A 19,306-nucleotide genomic window follows, 5' to 3' on the forward strand; every position below is an offset into this window, starting at 1 on the left:
CCCCCCCTCCATTCAACTACCTGGCCGCTGCAGCCGCCTCCGGCTCTGACACTGGCCCTCATTCAGAGCCGTACGCTCTGAGCAGAGCGCACGCTCTGCATGAGGGCCGGGCTCCTTTTTCATGGAGCGTCCTCCTGGACGCTCGTATAGCTGTGGGTCACCACCCACAGGCTATACGAGCGTGCATTTTGATGGCCGCGATGGTCGTGACCATCGCGACCATCGAAATTGCGAGCCGGAGCCTGCAGTTGAGGTTTTCAACCGCAAGCTCCGGAGTGATTTTGGCTCTATCAGAGCCAAAATCACTCCCACTGACATCACTAGTGATGTCAGTGGGCCGGCTTCTGACGGGAGGCGTTCCCGTGGGAACGCCCCCGTCAGGGAGGCACGCCCCCGGCACGCCCACCAAAGGGGGCGTGCTGTCAATCAACATTGACAGCACGCCCCCTTTGATCGGACACAACGAGCGAAGGAAAGTCCTTCGCTCGTCGTGTCTGGCGCATGCGCACGACGGAGCTCCCTCCGTCGTGCGCATGCTCAGTGCAGACCATCGACCCACTTGCGAGCGTACAGCCGCTCGCGAGTGGGTCTGAATCAGGCCCACTGTTCTCCCAACAGAACACAATAAAGTTCAGAAAAAAAAAGTTTTTTTCTTCCGGGAGAAGTGTCGGATCAGCAGCTGGAGCTGGAGGAGGGACCCTGGAGCGCCGGAGGGAGCCGAGGAGGACCTGCTCACGCTGACAGCAGGTAAGTGTAACCCACTATACGCCACCTGAGAGTGGCGTCTAGAAACACCATCAAATTCCGAAAATACATAATTTTAGGAATTTGATGAATAGACTAATTTCTACATCCCCATACTAATGTACTAATGTATGGGGAGTGTGTAAATGAATGCAGACGGACATAACCAGGAGACATCAGTGATAGCTCCTGTGTTAAGTGTCTTCATGAATACTAAAAAAAACGTTAATTAAGGAAAATGTCCTTAAAAGCATTATTTTAGTGTTGATGAACAGGCCCCAAGTTGTGCTGATGCCTCATTTCATCTGCTGGGGACAACCCAGGAAATGTAACAAAATTCAAAATTCAAATAAAGTATGACCTTAAATAAGAGTCTTCAACAGTGAATTGTGCTGTATAATATTAATTTATTTTATCACATTTCCTTTTCACAAGAAATAAAATTAACAATTAACATCTAAAATAATGTTGTCACAACTCTCGGATGGCAAATGGATGCAACCCATATTTGGGGATTGGCGTGACCTATTTCTGAGGAGCGGAGTCTAACGTGCAGGCGGTGTTCACCAGGGACCTTCGCAAGAGGGTATGGGCTTGGCTGCGCCTGCGTCCGTCACACAAGTCACGGCCCTCAGAATAGGTTCCCCTGTACAGGTGCTGGTGAATTCTGGATGGAGTGGAGAAGACTTTCAGCATAGTGAACAGGCCGGGTCAGAACCAAACGGACAACAAGGTACCAGGGAGCAGACGTGTGCAGGTCGCAGAGGACAGCCAGGGTCAGGAGCAGGTTTGCAGAGGCTGATTGCAGGAATCCTCTAATCAGTGCAGCTGGTGATTGCACTGAGCTGGATAACAGGCTGCAACTCATGTTTGCTGAGTAAGGGCCTGATTCAGACCCACTCGCGAGCGGCTGTCCGCTCGCAAGTGGGTCGATGTTATGCACTGAGCATGCGCCAGACGCGACGAGCGAAGGAAAGTCCTTCGCTCGTTGTGTCCGATCAAAGGGGGCGTGCTGTCAATGTTGATTGACAGCACGCCCCCTTTGGTGGGCATGCCGGGGGCGTGCCTCCCTGACGGGGGCGTTCCCACGGGAACGCCTCCCGTCAGAAGCCGGCCCACTGACATCACTAGTGATGTCAGTGGGAGTGATTTTGGCTCTGATAGAGCCAAAATCACTCCGGAGCTTGCGGTTGAAAACCTCAACCGCAGGCTCCGGCTCGCAAATTCGATGGTCGCGATGGTCTCGACCATCGTGGCCATCACAAAGCACGCTCGTATAGCCTGTGGGTGGTGACCCACAGCTATACGAGCGTCCAGGAGGACGCTCCATGAAAATGGAGCCCGGCCCTCATTCAGAGCGTGCGCTCTGCTCAGAGCGTACGGCTCTGAATGAGGGCCTAAGTCCACTGGAACAGCTTGTGATTCCGAGGGGTATATTTACTAAGGTGCGGGTTTTTAGAAGTGAATTTGTTATAGCAACCAATCAGATTCTAGCTATTACCTTCTAGAAGGTGCTAGATAAATGTTAAGTAGAATCTGATTGGTTGCTATGGGCAACAAAACCACTTCTAAAAACCCGCACCTTAGTAAATATACCCCCTAAGCTGGAATACAGCAGCACGCAGATCAGGACATAGGAACTGTAGATATAGAGCCAGATAGCAGTGATGGGTTTCTGCACAAAGGAGCCACAGGAAAGAACTTAACACTAGGAAGTAACTCTTTGCTCTGGCACCAGTGGGAGTTCTCACAGGGGATATGCATCTGCTGCCAGTCCCTGATAGGCTGCTGAGGTCAGCTGAGGCAGGAGCACTCCCACTGGAAGAATGCTAGCAGCTGACATAGTGCATGATGATCACCATCAGTGCATGGTTCTCGAACAAGGTTAGGCAGAAATCCTGACCTGCAGCAAATGCAATTCAAGCAGAGTGTGACAAATGTGGTGGTAGTATGTCTGTGATATAGATATGACCTGTGTACTGTGTATGTGATATGGAGGATATGACCTGTGTATGTGATATGGAGGATGTGACCTGTGTCTGTGATATAATAGATATGACTTGTGTGTGTGTGATATGGAAGATGTGACCTGTGTCTGTGATATGGAGGATATGACCGGTGTCTGTGATATAGAGGATGTCACCTGTATGTGATATGGAGGATGTGACCTGTGTCTGTGATATGGAGGATGTGACCTGTGATATGGAGGATGTGACCTGTGTCTGTGATATGGAGGATATGACCGGTGTCTGTGATATAGAGGATGTCACCTGTATGTGATATGGAGGATGTGAGCGGTGTCTGTGATATGGAGGATATGACCTGTGTCTGTGATATGGAGGATGTGACCTGTGTCTGTGATACGGAGGATGTGACTCGTGTCTATGATATGGAGGATATGACCTGTGTGTGTTATATGGAGGATATGACCTGTGTCTGGTGATATGGATATGACCTGTGTCTATGATATGGAGGATATGACCGGTGTCTGGTGATATGGAGGATGTGACCTGTGTCTGTGATATGGAGGATGTGATCTGTGTCTGTGATTTGGAGGATATGACCGGTGTCTGTGATATGGAGGATATGACCGGTGTCTGTGATATGGAGGATGTGACTTGTGTCTATGATATGGAGGATATGACCTGTGTGTGTGATATGGAGGATATGACCTGTGTCTGGTGATATGGATATGACCTGTTTCTGTGATATGGAGGATATGACCTGTTTCTGTGATATGGAGGATGTGACTTGTGTCTGTGATATGGAGGATATGATCTGTGTCTGTGATATGGAGGATGTGACCTGTGTCTGTGATATGGAGGATGTGACCTGTGTCTGTGATATGGAGGATATGACCTGTGTCTGTGATTTGGAGGATATGACCTGTGTCTGTGATATGGAGGATGTGACCTGTGTCTGTGATATGGAGAATGTGACCTGTGTCTGTGATATGTAGGATATGACCTGTGTCTGTGATTTGGAGGATATGACCGGTGTCTGTGATATGGAGGATATAACCTGTGTCTGTGATATGGAGGATATGACCGGTGTCTGATATGGAGGATGCGACTTGTGTCTGTTATGTGGAGGATATGACCAGTGTCTGTGATATGACCTGTGTCTGTGATTTGGAGGATATGACCGGTGTCTGTATTATGGAGGATGTGACTTGTGTCTGTGATATGGAGGATATGACCGGTGTCTGGTGATATGGATATGTCCGGTGTCTGGTGATATGGTTATGAGTAGAGATGAGTGAATTATAAAAAATATATATATATTTGCTTTGAACATTTGTTTATGAAACTTTTCAGGTTGCATCGGTCTACTTTAGCCTTAAGCATTCGCACTCCTTCCCAAACCACAACGTAAGTCAGGATGAATTGACCGTTGCTCCAGATGTAATTTACTTCTCTTCCCACCTCTGTGTCTGGTCTGTTTTTTTAAGGGCTATTATTACTTGCTTTTACCGCCATGCAGCAATGGCTTTGTCATCATTTTCATTTATTCAAAATTAAATTAAGTTGTTTGTAACCAGGCCCCTTTTAATGGTTTTGTGATACAGGTACTTGACTTCTAATTTAATTTCCCAGCTAGTTAAGTTATTTTATGTATGTGTGCGTGCATGGGTATGTAGTCAGGAAGCCGGCGGTTAAAATGCCGTCCGCCGGCTTCCCGACAGTGAAATCCCGGCATGGAACTAATGATAGGTGTCTAAATACCGACGCCTATCATTAGCCCCATGCCGAAATCCTGACGCCCGGCATACCGATCCTAGGTAAACCGGCGTCGGGAGCGGATAGCCGCCAGGGGGGGAGGGTTAGGTTTAGGGTCTCCCGGGGGTACTTAGGGTTAGGCACTTCTCCCAGGAGGGTTAGGCTAGGGGAATGGGGGGTTAGGGTCAGGCTCCCCTGGGCGAAGTTTAGGGTTAGGCACCCCCCGGGAGGGTTAGGTTTAGGGTGCAGGGAGGGGGGGTTAGGTTTAGGTACCCCTGGGGGGAGGTTAGGGTTAGGCACCCCTAAAGGAGTGTTAGGAGGGGAATAGGGTTAGGATAGCCTACTTACCACCCCTGTCGGGATCTTCATCTGCTGGCCTTCCTGCGTCGGTATTTCCTGCCAGGCTGACGTAATACATACCGATCCCCGTGCATGTATGTGTGCATGTGCGTGTGTGCATGTGTATGCGTTATAGGCGTATGCAAAGCCCACCAGTAGAGTGTGGCTACTTTCTTATACTATATTCTTACATCACTATATGTGTCCCAACTTGAGCTCCAAACACGATACCTCATTATTTACTAGGAAAATAGGTTCCAGTTTCTTCACGGAGCGAGTTACTTGCAAGATTAGAAAAGCATATGCGTATTACAATTCCTAATTAAAATTCAGTAAATATCTAATTAGGCGGAATAGGCTTTTAATTGTACGAGTAAATGAGAGATGTCAAATCCTTTATTTTTAATTTGTAAACTCGACATTCTTTCTTTTGTCATTCAGCAATCCTGTCTCTATTATGAAATATTAACAGCCAACGATTAATTAGAATAATGTCAGGAGGTCTGTAAACTATTGTTCAAGCATTTCCTAAGTGTCTGGGAAGTGGGCTACAGGTCTGCAGATAAAGGGCTCTCGAGTGAACCGATGTCAAACCGAAATAATGTTATTTAGTGTCAGTTTGTTGCTGTATCTGTCAGATTTGCAGAAAGTGACATTGAAAATGGAAAGAAAAGAACAATCTAGATTAATCAGGTTTGCCGAGAAAATAATGTCTGGGGACAGGCAGACGGGGATCCATGTACTTTTTGGGTCTCATATTCTTTTTGTAAATACAGTACTTATCTCTATTCATGTTTCATACGTAAAATAAAAAATAGAAAAAACATTGAGTGCATTTGATGCAATGGATCATTGTTCTTTATGAAGGAAGAAAAATCTTGTGCAAAAAAGGTGCCTGGATATAATTTTCATAATGATTATAACATTCCACTTGGAATTGATAGTTAACGTAAATCAGAAGGGCGGATCATAGCATAGAATATTTAGGGCAAAATTTACTAAGAGGCGGTTTGAAGGCGGTTTCTATTCTGTTCTAAACCCCGGGGGTTTGGTGGCGGTTTCTATTCTATTCTAAACCCCGGGGGTTTGGTGGCGGTTTTGCAGCGGTTTCTAAATGACAGCCCTGTTCTATTCTATTCTACAATGTGTTTTGACTGTGGTTTGGCGGCGGTTTTGCTATCTGCAGATTTACTAAGTCCAAAACCGCTGCAAAACTGCCATCAACACACATTTTAGAATAGAATTTAGAATAATTTAGAAACCGCTGCAAAGCCGCCAAAAAACCGCCGGGGTTTAGAATAGAATAGAAACCGCCGTCAAACCGCCTCTTAGTAAATTTTGCCCTTAGTATCAATGAACACTCTTTCTCCTCTTTAACAGGATGAATAAACAAAATAATGTCCCCTCCACCAATACTTCCATTAAGGTCTCTGGACCTCATTCAGAGTCTCTCGCAGGCGCTGTGCGCTCACAAGCGGCCCGATGGTTTGCGAATGTGCATGCACACGCTTCGTTCTGTGCGTGCGTGAGCTACTCTGCGAGTGCAGCCCGCTCGCTCGCCCAGCAAAGACAGCCCAGTGTAATGAGTGACAGGAGAGGCCGTTTGTGGGTGGTAACAGGGGCAGGGCACTAATAACGGGGGAGTGGAGGTGCGAACGCAGGCATGCCTGAGTGTTTCAACGCCGTTTTTAAGGCATACATAATTAAAAGGCAGCGTCATAGTACACGTCACATGCCTGTTTTTTACACTGAAGTCCTCGCAGTGCTTGCGGCAGGGTAAGGCAACCACAAGCGCTGCGATCGCTTCCGATGGTGCTCGATGTACCAATGTTTTAATACACTTCCTGGAGATGATGTGTGCTAGTGGGCGTCTCAACATAGGCTAATGGGTCTCCGCATACACAGAGCAATCGCTCGCACAGCCAAAGTGGGTGTGCTTATGCCTTGGCGTGCGATCGCTTCCCATGGCGTCTCACTTTGAAAAATTTGCATACACTGGATGCAAGCGAGCGACCGTTTGCGAGAGACTCTGAATGAGGTTGTTATTGTTATTGGCTCCTAAATTACTTTTTTTAAAGATGCGTCTTCATTTTGTGTATGTGTCCACACAGCGTTACAATAACCAGTGAATAGATAACTCACAGACAGATGAAGGGTAACAGTTAGCGAAGGTCTAATAACTGGGGAACCAATATTGTGAATGCTGTTAGCAATCTTGTGTCGCGGCGAACGGAAGCTGAGCATTATTCCCTTTAGGGATAGCGGTCAGTGTGCAGGTAACAGTTTACAGAAAGGATGAGGCCCCTGTGTGACAGGGTGAAGAGACGCCTCTATGTAAAAGAGAAAATGGTTGGAAACCGTTGTGACATAACTGACAGCAGTTTACACTTCTCCGAGTGTCACTACCGGCTTCTAACAAGTTACCACTGTGTCTAATCCTCTCTCAGTACACATAGGGAACTAAAATCCCCGTCTACCAAGAGGAGAACACAGAGCCAGCAAGGCCACAAAATAAGAAATGCAGTATCTCTCTCTCCACTTTGTATGTAATTTCTGTAATTCTGGGTGTGCAGCAACATGTTTGTGTCAAGTGTTACAAAAATAAATCCCGGGAGAAGTAAAAAAAAAAATGTTGAGCTCCTAATGCTGAATCATTTCGAAATTTAGAATTTTGTCTCCTCAGAAATATATCCCCATAGGCATAGCCGGATTCTCAGCCGCTGGATTGCTACGCCATACCCAGGGTTGAACTGGCCCACAGAGGAAATCCCCGGTGGGCCCCACTGACTGTGAACCCACCTCCTCTTCTAGGTGTCATGTTCCAGACCTAATATTATAGATTGTTACTCTATTAGATACAGTTACTGTACCTGGAGGAGCAGGACCACTGATCAGCATGGGGGCTTGGTTCCTTTCTATAGAAACAACACCAAGATGTGCCTAATGGTTAGCCAAGCGTCTGTGGTGGCTGACCACACCCCTTTAGCATGGGCCCTACCACTGCATTCCTCCAGTGGACCCTTCATACCCCAGGCCGACACTGGCCATACCTCCCAATATAACAGCGACCCATTGCAGGACTTCGGCACGTGCGTGTGAAACTGGGTGTGGCCTTGTGTCCGCTAGACCATGCCAACTAGCTCATGACATTTTGAGGCCGTGACTGGGTATCACACCCCAATTTCTTGTCACATTGGGGGCTAGCCCAGCACTCCAGCAGCTGCCAGACTGAACCGAGCCTCTCCCGGTACTAGATGTGCATGCGGTGTCCATTCACAACTCCTCTGCTATGCAATGCAGTGGTGAAATAGTGTTTTACCCTCCACCCCCACCCCCGCCACGGGACACTGCAGTCTACGGGCTGGATGATGGGAAAGTGCCCGAAAAGCAGTACTGACACGCCAAAATGGGGACGATTGGGACATATGGCTACTATGCGGTCACGCGCCCAACAAGCTGCAATACGTATTACATCCACTGGGCGGACTATATACCAATGTAATTTATTACAGAATCTTGCTATGAATCTTTTGATCGTAAAATATCATGTTTAAAGTTTTAATGCCGACGCCTTTACAATAATTTGAAAAATATAACAGTGTCAACAATCTCCTATCAATATATTGCTGTCAACATACTGACTGTCGACAGCACTAGTAACAACTTCCCCTAGTGCCTGTTAGCGAAGAGAATAGAAATCTTCTGTGGTAAGTCCTTTGTTTTGTTACGTATTCCTCTCCTTAGTGTTGCTAAACAAGGTAGCGTGGACTTCTCGGGGAGCCCAAACTTTCTGGACATGGCATCAGAATTGTTAATGTAAGATGCTGGGGGCCAAATGTAATAGGGTGAGAATTTAGAAAATGTGAGAGTTTAGCAGTAAATTTTCGCATTGTTCCAGTTTTATCTTTAAAATGGGAAAAATCTATTTTAGCTTGTTAGAGTTTTTTGAGTCTGAAAAACATGCAAGTTTGCTCTGTTGCTTTGTTCTCGGATTCTATTACAATGGCCAAGTTTAAACACTGTAAGGAAACTCTCACATTTTCGAAACTCTCACCCTATTACATTTGGCCCCGGGTCTATGTTCCAAGGCGAAACAAAATTACTAATGCTAGGAATCAACAGATCACCTTGAAACCTACCTTCCGATTGAAGTGCATCCAACGTAATGGCGCATGGTACATTACCAAATAGAACTACCTGCCCAGTAAATAGTACCATAGGGCCTCAGAGGCTTATTTTATTTTGAGGGCCTTTTTCTTGACTGTTGCATACTTTCTCTCTCTTGGGAGTAACTTCTGACTTAAGTAGAGGACCATATTTTCTAGCCCGTTTTTTACTAGTGAAAGAAGTGTCCTCAAAACCCACACTGAAAGTGTCCATTTGGAGGAACAACCTTTGGCCAGGTGACCTCTCCAAAGTCTTTCCAAACCAACCGATCTTGATGGCCTCCTTCAAGAATTGCATAAAGGGAGCAGTGTTCTATGAACCGCCTGCAGTACACTACTAGAACCAAGAAGGTTTTCGTTTTGGGCCTTGGCCAGATTTTGACTGCTTCCACCTTGTCCAGCTGTGACTGCACTGGACACATCTCTACTAAGTACCCCAAGTTCTTGGCTTTCCTCATAACTATGAACTCTTCTCTGGGCTTGCGATTAACCCATTAGATCTCAGTAAGGCCAGAACTGCCTTAACCTTAGGCCAACAAGACTCCCAATCTGGAGAAAAGATGATGTCAAAATACCTAGCCTCATAGGCCGAATGTGGTCTCAACATTTGGTTCATCAGCCTTTGGAAGGTGTCAAGAGCTCCATGCAACTCAAAGAGGCAGACCTTTACAGATCCTTATAGTGGAAAAGACCATCAGGGTGGAAAAACCTGGCTGAGGGAGTCAAACTAATTTGCCAATACCCTCTTGTGAGGTCAAGAGTAATTAAATAGCTACTCCCTGCCAAATTTTCCACCAACTCATCTACCTTCATCAATCCGAGATACGCTACTCAGCTGCCTAAAGTCTTTTCAGAAGTGGATTGTGATGTGGGGTTTTAAGACAAGAACAATAAAACTGTTCCATTCACTGTTGGTTTCTTCAATAATGTCCAGGACCACTTTCTCTATCTCTTTCTTAACCGCAGCTGGTCCAGCTTCAGGAATGCAATAGGGTCTCTCCTTCGCCATCACCCCTGTTGGAGTAACAATGTGATGCTTATTTCATTTCTCCATCTGCTGGCCATCATGTCTCTTCTGCTCCAGCATCATCTTTCTCAGTTACCCGCCATGCAGCAATCATGGCTCCCTCTAGGGGCAGGTACATGGCATCTTCTACAACTTAGAGAGTTTATCATATGATCGCCAACATCTTGGTGGAGCAAAGTCTGAAATGAAACTGCTTATTTAAACTCACTCCGGCTGCATCAAACTCTCTGAGTATTTGGCCTTTTTACCTTGTTCCAACCATTGTAGTATTAACTTTTGTCTTCCTGTGTACCATTTCCAGCTTGCTTCCTGATTCTGCACCTGTGCCTGTTACCCTGACCTTTCTGTATGCGTACCTCAATCCTGAACTTGTGCTAGTGACCATGACCGTTGGTTAGGTCTGCTGTCCACTTATTGGATTCTGATTCTGAACTGCAATTGCTAACCTCTGTAATACTCCCATTTATTTATGTGAGGGGGACATTTTATGCCACTTTTCTGTGGCCCCTTGTGAAAACTGGGGCATCCATTTGATCCAAGTCTTGACACCTCCAGGGCTAACCTTTTAAGCTGGGTACAGACTAGATGATATGTCTCCCGATCCAGAGAATCAGGCCGACATTTCATCAACGATGGCCAGTGTGTACCCACTATGTGCAAACATGTCTGTACCCATGGGGTCGTTCATCGCATCTATAGATTGAGCCAAAATGTTGATCAATCTGCCAATTTGATGAACGACCCCATGTTTGTGGAGGCGGCTGGTGAACGACATAACATGCAGTCATTCATCAGATCATGCGGTGTCAAACGGCCGCACGATATGTCGTTCATCGCATCATGCGTCGACCAGGTACACAAATGGTCTAGTCTGTACCTGGCATTACTGGTCTTCACCTGCACACTGACAATGATAAATAAAATGTGATCTGTAGGATGGGTAAATGTAGGATGGTGGAACATGAGGAATTTCCTAATGTATTAAGGTGAAGTGTGATATACTGTAATTGTGCAGACAGGAACATGGGGAGGGGAGGAGAATATAATAGGTGACAGTTTCGCTCTAGCTGTTCAATGTCATCACACAATGAGCACATTAGATTAAAAAGAACAATTTCAAGTTGCAATGAATTAATGAGATCAAGCGATAATGCAGTATATAATGATAATACAGTAGATATACTTATTCGCTTTAACTATCACACAAATTATAAAATACGCCAAAATATATAATATATAATACCACAAAATACATAATATATAAAAAGAGAATACTACTAAAGCTCTAATATTTACATTTAAAAGAGAAGTTTAATTAAAAAAAATTTAATATTGATTTCATAAAAAAATAATTTAATCTCCTTGGGTAGAGTTTGTGTATAAATTACAAAATAGGAATAGTACAGCAAACATACACTATCATACACTATGATGTAAAAAATCAATGTCAATGAAAAAATTCAAATGAAAAAAGAAATATTGCTGCAGATATACTAACATGATAACAATTTAATGAAGTTATAGCGTTGGGCAGACGGGTATCTGTGTATCAGTTAGCTAACGCGTTTCATCCAGCATCTGTCTCACAAGCAGCGAACTTGCTGCAGTCTCACAGACTGTGTTAAACACACCTCCCGGTCACTGACAGTCAGTGAATATTTACTCGAGAGCAGTACCTCTACCACGACTTCCGTGCACCTGCAGCTCAGTTGAGATTGATCCTAAGGTACCGATAAAGCAGCTGCTTTGATAGTCTAATAAATTTACAGATGTGGCGCTCACTTTGGATATAAGGTTATTGTTATGTAGGCATATGTACGTCCCATTCACTCTTATTTTGGTATAAACACAGTCTTACAAATGTCTTTGGTCCACTTTTCCTTTATTCTTTTATTAGCCGTACAGTCTGTGTCCAAATCTTCCTTACTGACAAAATCAGCCTCAATAATGTACAGTATACTGATGAATTCTCAGTGTCACCGGTCTACTGCTGTATGTAAAATTCCCACAAAGTTCCAAACAGTCTCAAACTCTCTCTTGTGCATGTTGGGTCCACCATATTCACTCCTCCTTCATGTAATTCATGACAGAGTAGTGTATGAAGGAATGGGTCTGCACATACGCCACTGCTGGCTACCGCAACTACCCCCTTGCAAAAGCCCCCCACGCTTAGCTTACACTTACCTTTGGTGATCAGTACTCTGGTGATGTGCTATGGGGCTCCGGTCAACTGGTCTCCTGGCTCCGGTCAACTGGTCTCCCAGCTCCTGTATTGTGACCCCGGTCAGCTGTTTTATGCAGGTCTATTTTTTTATTTTCTTATAACTATTTTTTTTTAGCAGTGATCAGCTTGTCGTCTATTTAGACCACACAGCTGATCAATGGGTCCAACCCCCGGTTCTGCTTTGCCTGTTACAGCAGAGCAGTGTCATGACCAGGGATGTGTTAGTTACCTGTTCGGACGCTATGGCGGGGTCCCTCTGGCGGGAGCGCGGGCATCTGGAGGTCAGCGCTGCATACTTCGGGGTCACACAGACACAGAGTTCTGAATGCAAGTGTCAGTGTGAGTCACTTTAGGCAGTGCTGCAGCACTACATGGGCATCGCCATCTTGGATTTCAGCAGGTGACTCATTTCAGCCAATCCAGCCAGAGCATTATCAGGAATCCTAGCAACCATGCACTTCCTATGGTATTTAAGGGCTGCTGAGCAGTCCTTTCTTTGCCAGTGCAACGTTAATCCCAGTGCAAGCTGGGTACTAGTTCTCTGTGCTTCCTTGCTGTTACCTGTTCCTAGCTATTATCCACAGACCCTACTTGCTCCAGACTCCAGCTACTCTTGTCAGACCTCTGTGAGACAGGAGTATTTCTCCAGGCTACCACTTCTAGGGGGACTCCTGCTGACAGCCGAACAGTCTGCGCTTCTCCCCAGTAAGCCAGTTACCAGTCGGCAGTACTCAGCATATCTGTCAGGTTTACCTCCGTCTGGGCTACCACCTGCTAGCGGGCCACTCATGAATCATACTCCTCTGAAACCTGCATCCTTCCAGTGCCAGCAATCTGCCCTGAAGACCTCTTCTAGCTCCACTCCGGGTCCAAGTCCTAATCCTCCCATGACAAGGAGTCGGGAAACCTGGGGAATCCCTGGATAACGCCATCTCCAGGTGGTGTTATTATCACAGGGCTTCCCCCGGTATTTTTTCCACTTTTTATTTTTAGTAAATCTGGCCAGATCACATATCCAATTACAATTATGGGAAATGCGATCTGCTTACAAAAAATATGTGATAATTAGGATTTTGAGTAGAATTGTATGAATTCTACTCCAATTGCCCTTTAGTAAATTTCTGTGATACTAAAATAATGTAAAAAGGATGTGAAAACACAAAACACCCTTTTTCACTTTATTTTAGTAAAAATAATGTTAATAAATAGGCCCCCATATCACAGCACCTCATTCAGAATCAAGGAGAAGGACTCTATCAAGCTCATGTAGATATTATTTTTCATAAGCTCAAGGTAAAAGAAAACTTACTTACATGTCTTCTCTCTGTTACTGGTCCCCTCTGTCCGGCAGCTGCAGCCTGAGTGGGAGTGGGTGATTCTATGTCATGTGTGCAGTTATAATGAACACACTACGTGCATATTAAGAGTTATTTAATATGCCATTTGACATTATAAACTTGAATATACAAAATTTAAATAATATTGACTAGGTCAACTATAGGTTATAAAGTAGTATATGTATACCCAAAGCGTTTCATTCGATTTATGCAGCTTTTCAAAGGGTAGTGACCTTACTGCTCATTGTTCGCTGTGTACAAGAGTAGTTTTCAAGTTTCCATCCATCTATCCTTAGAGAGACCTGTCTTATTTATCGATTTATACTATGTCAAATATACAGTATAGTACATCAGATAAAGACACAAAACTTCCTGCGCTTTCATCTGCTGACACATTATAGCACAAGATTCTTTCATGAGTTACAAAATATCCATATGAATATTTTCTTTTGGACTGATACATTTTATGCTGCTTCAGACAGATCTTTGAGATTCTTTATTTTGTTTTATATACATTATGTCTGTGCTGCATCTATTATATTGGATTGTTTAGCCATTCAGGGCTTTTGATGCATGTCACAGCTTTCTGCTACGTCAGATAGTGGTTATACCTTTTTTAATATATGTATTTATTTATTTACTTATGTTTTTATGTACTGTTTATTCATATTCAAATATATTTTGTTTTGATTTACATATTATTTAACATTTTTTATTTTTTTATTTATTGTTCATGTATGACTTAATTAAATTCTGATCATTTTAGCTTATCTTCAGTAATATTTCTTTTTTCATTCTATTTTTTTGTGTATGATTGCAGCGCTGTTTTTCTTTTTCTTTTTGTATATCTTTTGGCTTTCAACAGCAGCTTAGTCCATGTAATATATTATTTATTATATAATTTTTATATAGGTCCATTTCCAGTTCCCTGGGTATTTGTTGTACATTTACATATGAGCCCGTGTTTTGGGAGATCCCCAACTGCAACCCCCTCTCACCTGTACTTATCCTTTTGCTTTGCAGGACGGGATTTTAGGATGTGACTGAACACTGTTTAAAATATTTGGAGATCGATTTGTTGTCAACCTAATTTTTTATGTTTCTGTTACAATACATTCTTGCCAGGAAACTTTTTATTTTGTCTATACAGTATATATAAGACTACACAAGCATTTTAAAATATAAATGACTGGTGTGGTCTTATAATTATCAAAACTGTTAATTTTGTATTTTTAGAAATGACTTGAATCCATAAGTAATTTAGAGTCTGTATTGACAAATTTTTACATTACGTTGTCTGCATTTAAAAAAAAAAAAAATCTATTAGGTTTATTTGATTTTAACTAATTAGTACAGTGTTTATTTCTGTGCTGTGAGTTTTTTGAGACAACTGGCAACTAACAAAAATCATTTAGAGGGGGAGATGTATGTATTAAGTTATGAAGAGAGATAAAAGTAACGACCGGTCATTATTCGAGCACAGCCTGTACTCTGACAGTTCCTATGTAATTGGTTGGTATCTCTCCCCACTTTATTTCTCTCCAAGGCTTGAAACATCTCCCCCAGAGTCTGTCTTTTCTTGAAAACCAAGCGATTGGCATCACCAAGAATAACATTTCGATGTGTACTCACTCCAAATTATTTGACTTGTTATTGCGTGTTTTGTACTTTAATTATATCTCTCTAACTTTTGTTCTTTAGGGTTATTTCTACCCCTAAACTTTCCCCATACAGTAAAATTTGTTGATCAAATGTGAAAACAGTAAAATTTGTTGATCAAATGCAAAACAATGACTCAAAAGAGCGATCTTATTCTCTGCGTGAATAGTGTAGATAACTGTCAGCAGGGGCGTCGAAAGTCACGGGTGAGTGATTTACCTGTCAGTGGCCAGCAGTGCCACTCCTCATGGTGCTGTGTGCTGGGCTGCAGTAGAACCAGGGAGGCTGCATTCTCCTCTGGGAGTGCGGGGGCGGGAGGGGGGGGGCAGTGTGTGGGGGGCAATGGCTGAGGGGCACCCTCCTGTGAAGCCCACCTTTTTTTAAAGAGACATGGCCACGCCATTAGGCCACATCCCCAAAAATTAGCCGGGGCCCGGCAAACTTCACCTCGGCCCTGACTGTTAGGGGTAAATTTACTAAAGTTAGAGTTTTTAGAAGTGAGTTTAAAAAGTGATGTTGCCCATAGCAACCAATCAGATTCTACTTAACATTTAACTATCACCTTCTGGAAGATAATAGCTAGAATCTGATTGGTTGCTATGGGCAACATCACTTTTTAAACTCACTTCTAAAAACTCTCACTTTAGTAAATTTACCCCCTTAGTATCAACTGGTCTAATAAAAATGTCTGTAGTGTCCTTTATGTTGCTGATGCCTGTTTTATTGTCATATATAATAGATTAATAGGTTATTTCTTCCAGATTAATTTAGGAGATAGATTTCAAATGTAAGTCATTTATTTGAATAGGGCCATAAAATCTCCACATCGCTCAGGCCTTCTGCACCAAATAATTTATAATTAAAATTACATCCAAATGCCTAAAATGTAATCTGGGAAGAAAACACATGTATACGCTGTTGTGTGGTGAATCTACCTTATCCACGTATGTAGGTTTGCAAAGCTCAGGGCAAATACCGCCCTCAATGGCGTTCCACAAATATAGAAACAGCGCAGAAAAAAATCCCATAAAAGCATCTCAAATAATGGAAAACTGTATTATAAAAACTAATTATAATGTATATTTATTGAAAACCTCTAAATATCTGTGAATTGACAAAATGATTAACTTTTTAATCATATATAAATGCAGTATAGTAAAACAGAACAATGGGCTCGATGCAGTAGCACATGTAATAGCGATTACGGAGGCAGTCGATCGATTGTTTGCTACTGCACATGCACACAAGCCGCACCGGGTGTGCACAGCGATCGCATTGCGATTATGGGCGCACAAAGGAATCCATTGCAGACTGAGCGACAGGCTGTGAGCGTTTGGGGGGTGGTGACAGGGGGGTGGTAAGAGAAACGCAGGCGTTCATGTCCGTTTGGATGCCTTTTCATTGGCGTGCATAAATTAGCCACTGTGATGGCATACGCAGCATGAGAAATAAGGGTTGGGTATGAGATCCCGGTGGTAGTGATGCCGCCAGTCAGAATCCCGACACCCATAAGGAAAGAAGGTAAGACTAACCCTTACCGCTAAACCTCCCTCACCTGTGCCTAACCCTACCCTCCCCCCCTAGTGCCTAAACCTAACAATCCCCCTCCCCACACCCTAAACCTAACACTCCCTCCACGGTGCCTAAACCTAACACTCCCCTTCCCCGCGCCCTAAACCTAAAAGTCCCCCTCCCCACGCCCTAAACCTAACACTCCCCCTCCCCCTTCCCGCACCCTAAACCTATCACCCCCTCCACGCGCCCTAAATCTAACCCTCCCCCTAATGCCTAACCCTAACCCTGCACCTTAACCATCCCCCTAACGCCCAATACTTACCTTTGGGGTGCCGGCGGTCGGATTCTGGTGCTGGTATTTTTCCCGTCGGCATTCCGCACGCCGGAATGCTGACTACATCCCTGAAAATAAATATCAGAGTCCCAAGTTGCAGAGATGTTATAGCAGAATACAATAGCAGAACTGCGCACCGCCAGCCGTGACTCAGTGTCCAGCAATAACTCACAGTCCTCCAACATAACATACACCGCTGACGTCCCATACACCGTACACCACTGACATCCCATACACTGAACAACACTGACGTCCCATACACCGTACACCGCTGACATCCCATACACCGTACACTGCTGACGTCCCATACACCGTACACCGCTGACGTCCCATACACCGTACACCGCTGACATCCCATACACCGTACACCGCTGACATCCCATACACCATACACCGCTGATGTCCATTACACCGTACACCGCTGATGTCCATTACACCGTACACCGCTGACGTCCCATACATCGTACACCGCTGACATCCCATACACCGTACACCGCTGACATCCCATACACCGTACACCGCTGACGTCCCATACACCGTACACCGCTGACGTCCCATACACCGTACACCGCTGACGTCCCATACACCGTACACCGCTGACGTCCCATACACCGTACAACGCTGACGTCCCATACACCGTACACCACTGACGTCCCATACACCAGAGAACTGAGATAATATTAATTCAGTCAGGATTATATGACGTTACATTTGGTACATTTATTTATTGCCATTAGTGGCACACACACTACTCACTAACACACTTCTCTCTTTATTCGCCTCTGTCTTTAACACATAGATGGTAACTGGATTTTATCTATTATACTGATTTATTATGTATCACCACTGAACTCATGTGGCTTTTCTGTATGACTGGGGTTAGTTACACTGTATACTCTGACAATAAATGTAAAAGTTACCTACCCAATGTATATTACAGGGGCATCAATTATATCTCATATTTTATCAAAGAAAAAGTATAGGTAACAGCTTTCCCTATGGTTCCAAATGCAGCAGCCACTCTGTCCTGGTGCCAGCTAACTTATGCCCTCTCCTTTCATCCCTGTACCTAGTCACCCTGACCTGACCCTTCACCCACTAGGGCGCCAGTATGCGCTAAATGCGTGGAATGGAAAGGGCAGCAATCAGGAAACTGTGACCTGCCCAGATGCTCCCAAACACGGGTGACACTGTAACTAGGCACGGGGTGATGGAAATGTTACATCCCTATCCATTAGTGAGCATGGCATTACTGATAAATATGTTATTACAATACACAGCATTCAGGCCATTGTATAAGCCGCCGGAATAATACTACAAAGCTTTAAAATGAACAATAAAACATACAAATTTCATCAGATGGTACTTACAACATATGTTGTATACGTGGTCAAAATACTTACATAAAAGTGAAAGTAAATAAAATAATGAAATTCTGCTGCTGTCAGACAATATACATATACTGTGCCATACAATATTAGAATAAAGATACACAGATATTATGGTACAATACAATAGTTATTATCATTAATAATAATTGCAACATGGTCTTTCCTCAGAAGCGCAAAGTTCATTTCCAGGCAAAAATCTCTCTATCTACTCCTCAGAAGTTTTGTCCTTTACGTTCCACATTTTCCCAGCAAGGGACTAAAAACAAAAAGAATTCTTAGGGCGCTAGTCTTTTGTCTGGTGACAATAACTATTCGAACTGCAACCTTCTAAAGGGTATTGTTTCCCTTAATTAGTACAGACAAGAAAAAGAACTTCAAAAAGAAGTAATAAAGGCGCTATTCAATTAGTAGGAATAAATATTCAATTTATTAAATAAAAACTAAAAAGCACATATATTCCACATATAAGAACAATAATTGTTAATTACTAAATATTTCACAATACTTACAATCCAATTGGTACTAAATATTCTAGTAAAAATATTATCCTTTTATAACACTTCTATTCACAAAAACCACATGGTCACTATAATTACTTGTTAAGATGGCTTAAATATAGCATGCTTGGAAAAAAAGGAAAAAAGAAATGAAAATTAGAAAAAAAGAAATAAAGGAGGCTTTCCTTAAATTAAAAAAGTCACTTTGTAACCATTGGTTCAAAACATCCTTTTATACAGTTATTGACTTTTATATTGTAGTTGTTATAGTTATTTCATCATACTGCACTTCATGACACAGATACCATTTTCAACTCTGGCAGGTTCTTATTAATGAATGTATAGGAAGTGGAA

The sequence above is a fragment of the Taudactylus pleione genome, unplaced genomic scaffold, assembly GCF_031769625.1.
Source record: "Taudactylus pleione unplaced genomic scaffold, aTauple2 ptg001106l, whole genome shotgun sequence".
Classification (NCBI taxonomy): domain Eukaryota; kingdom Metazoa; phylum Chordata; class Amphibia; order Anura; family Myobatrachidae; genus Taudactylus; species Taudactylus pleione.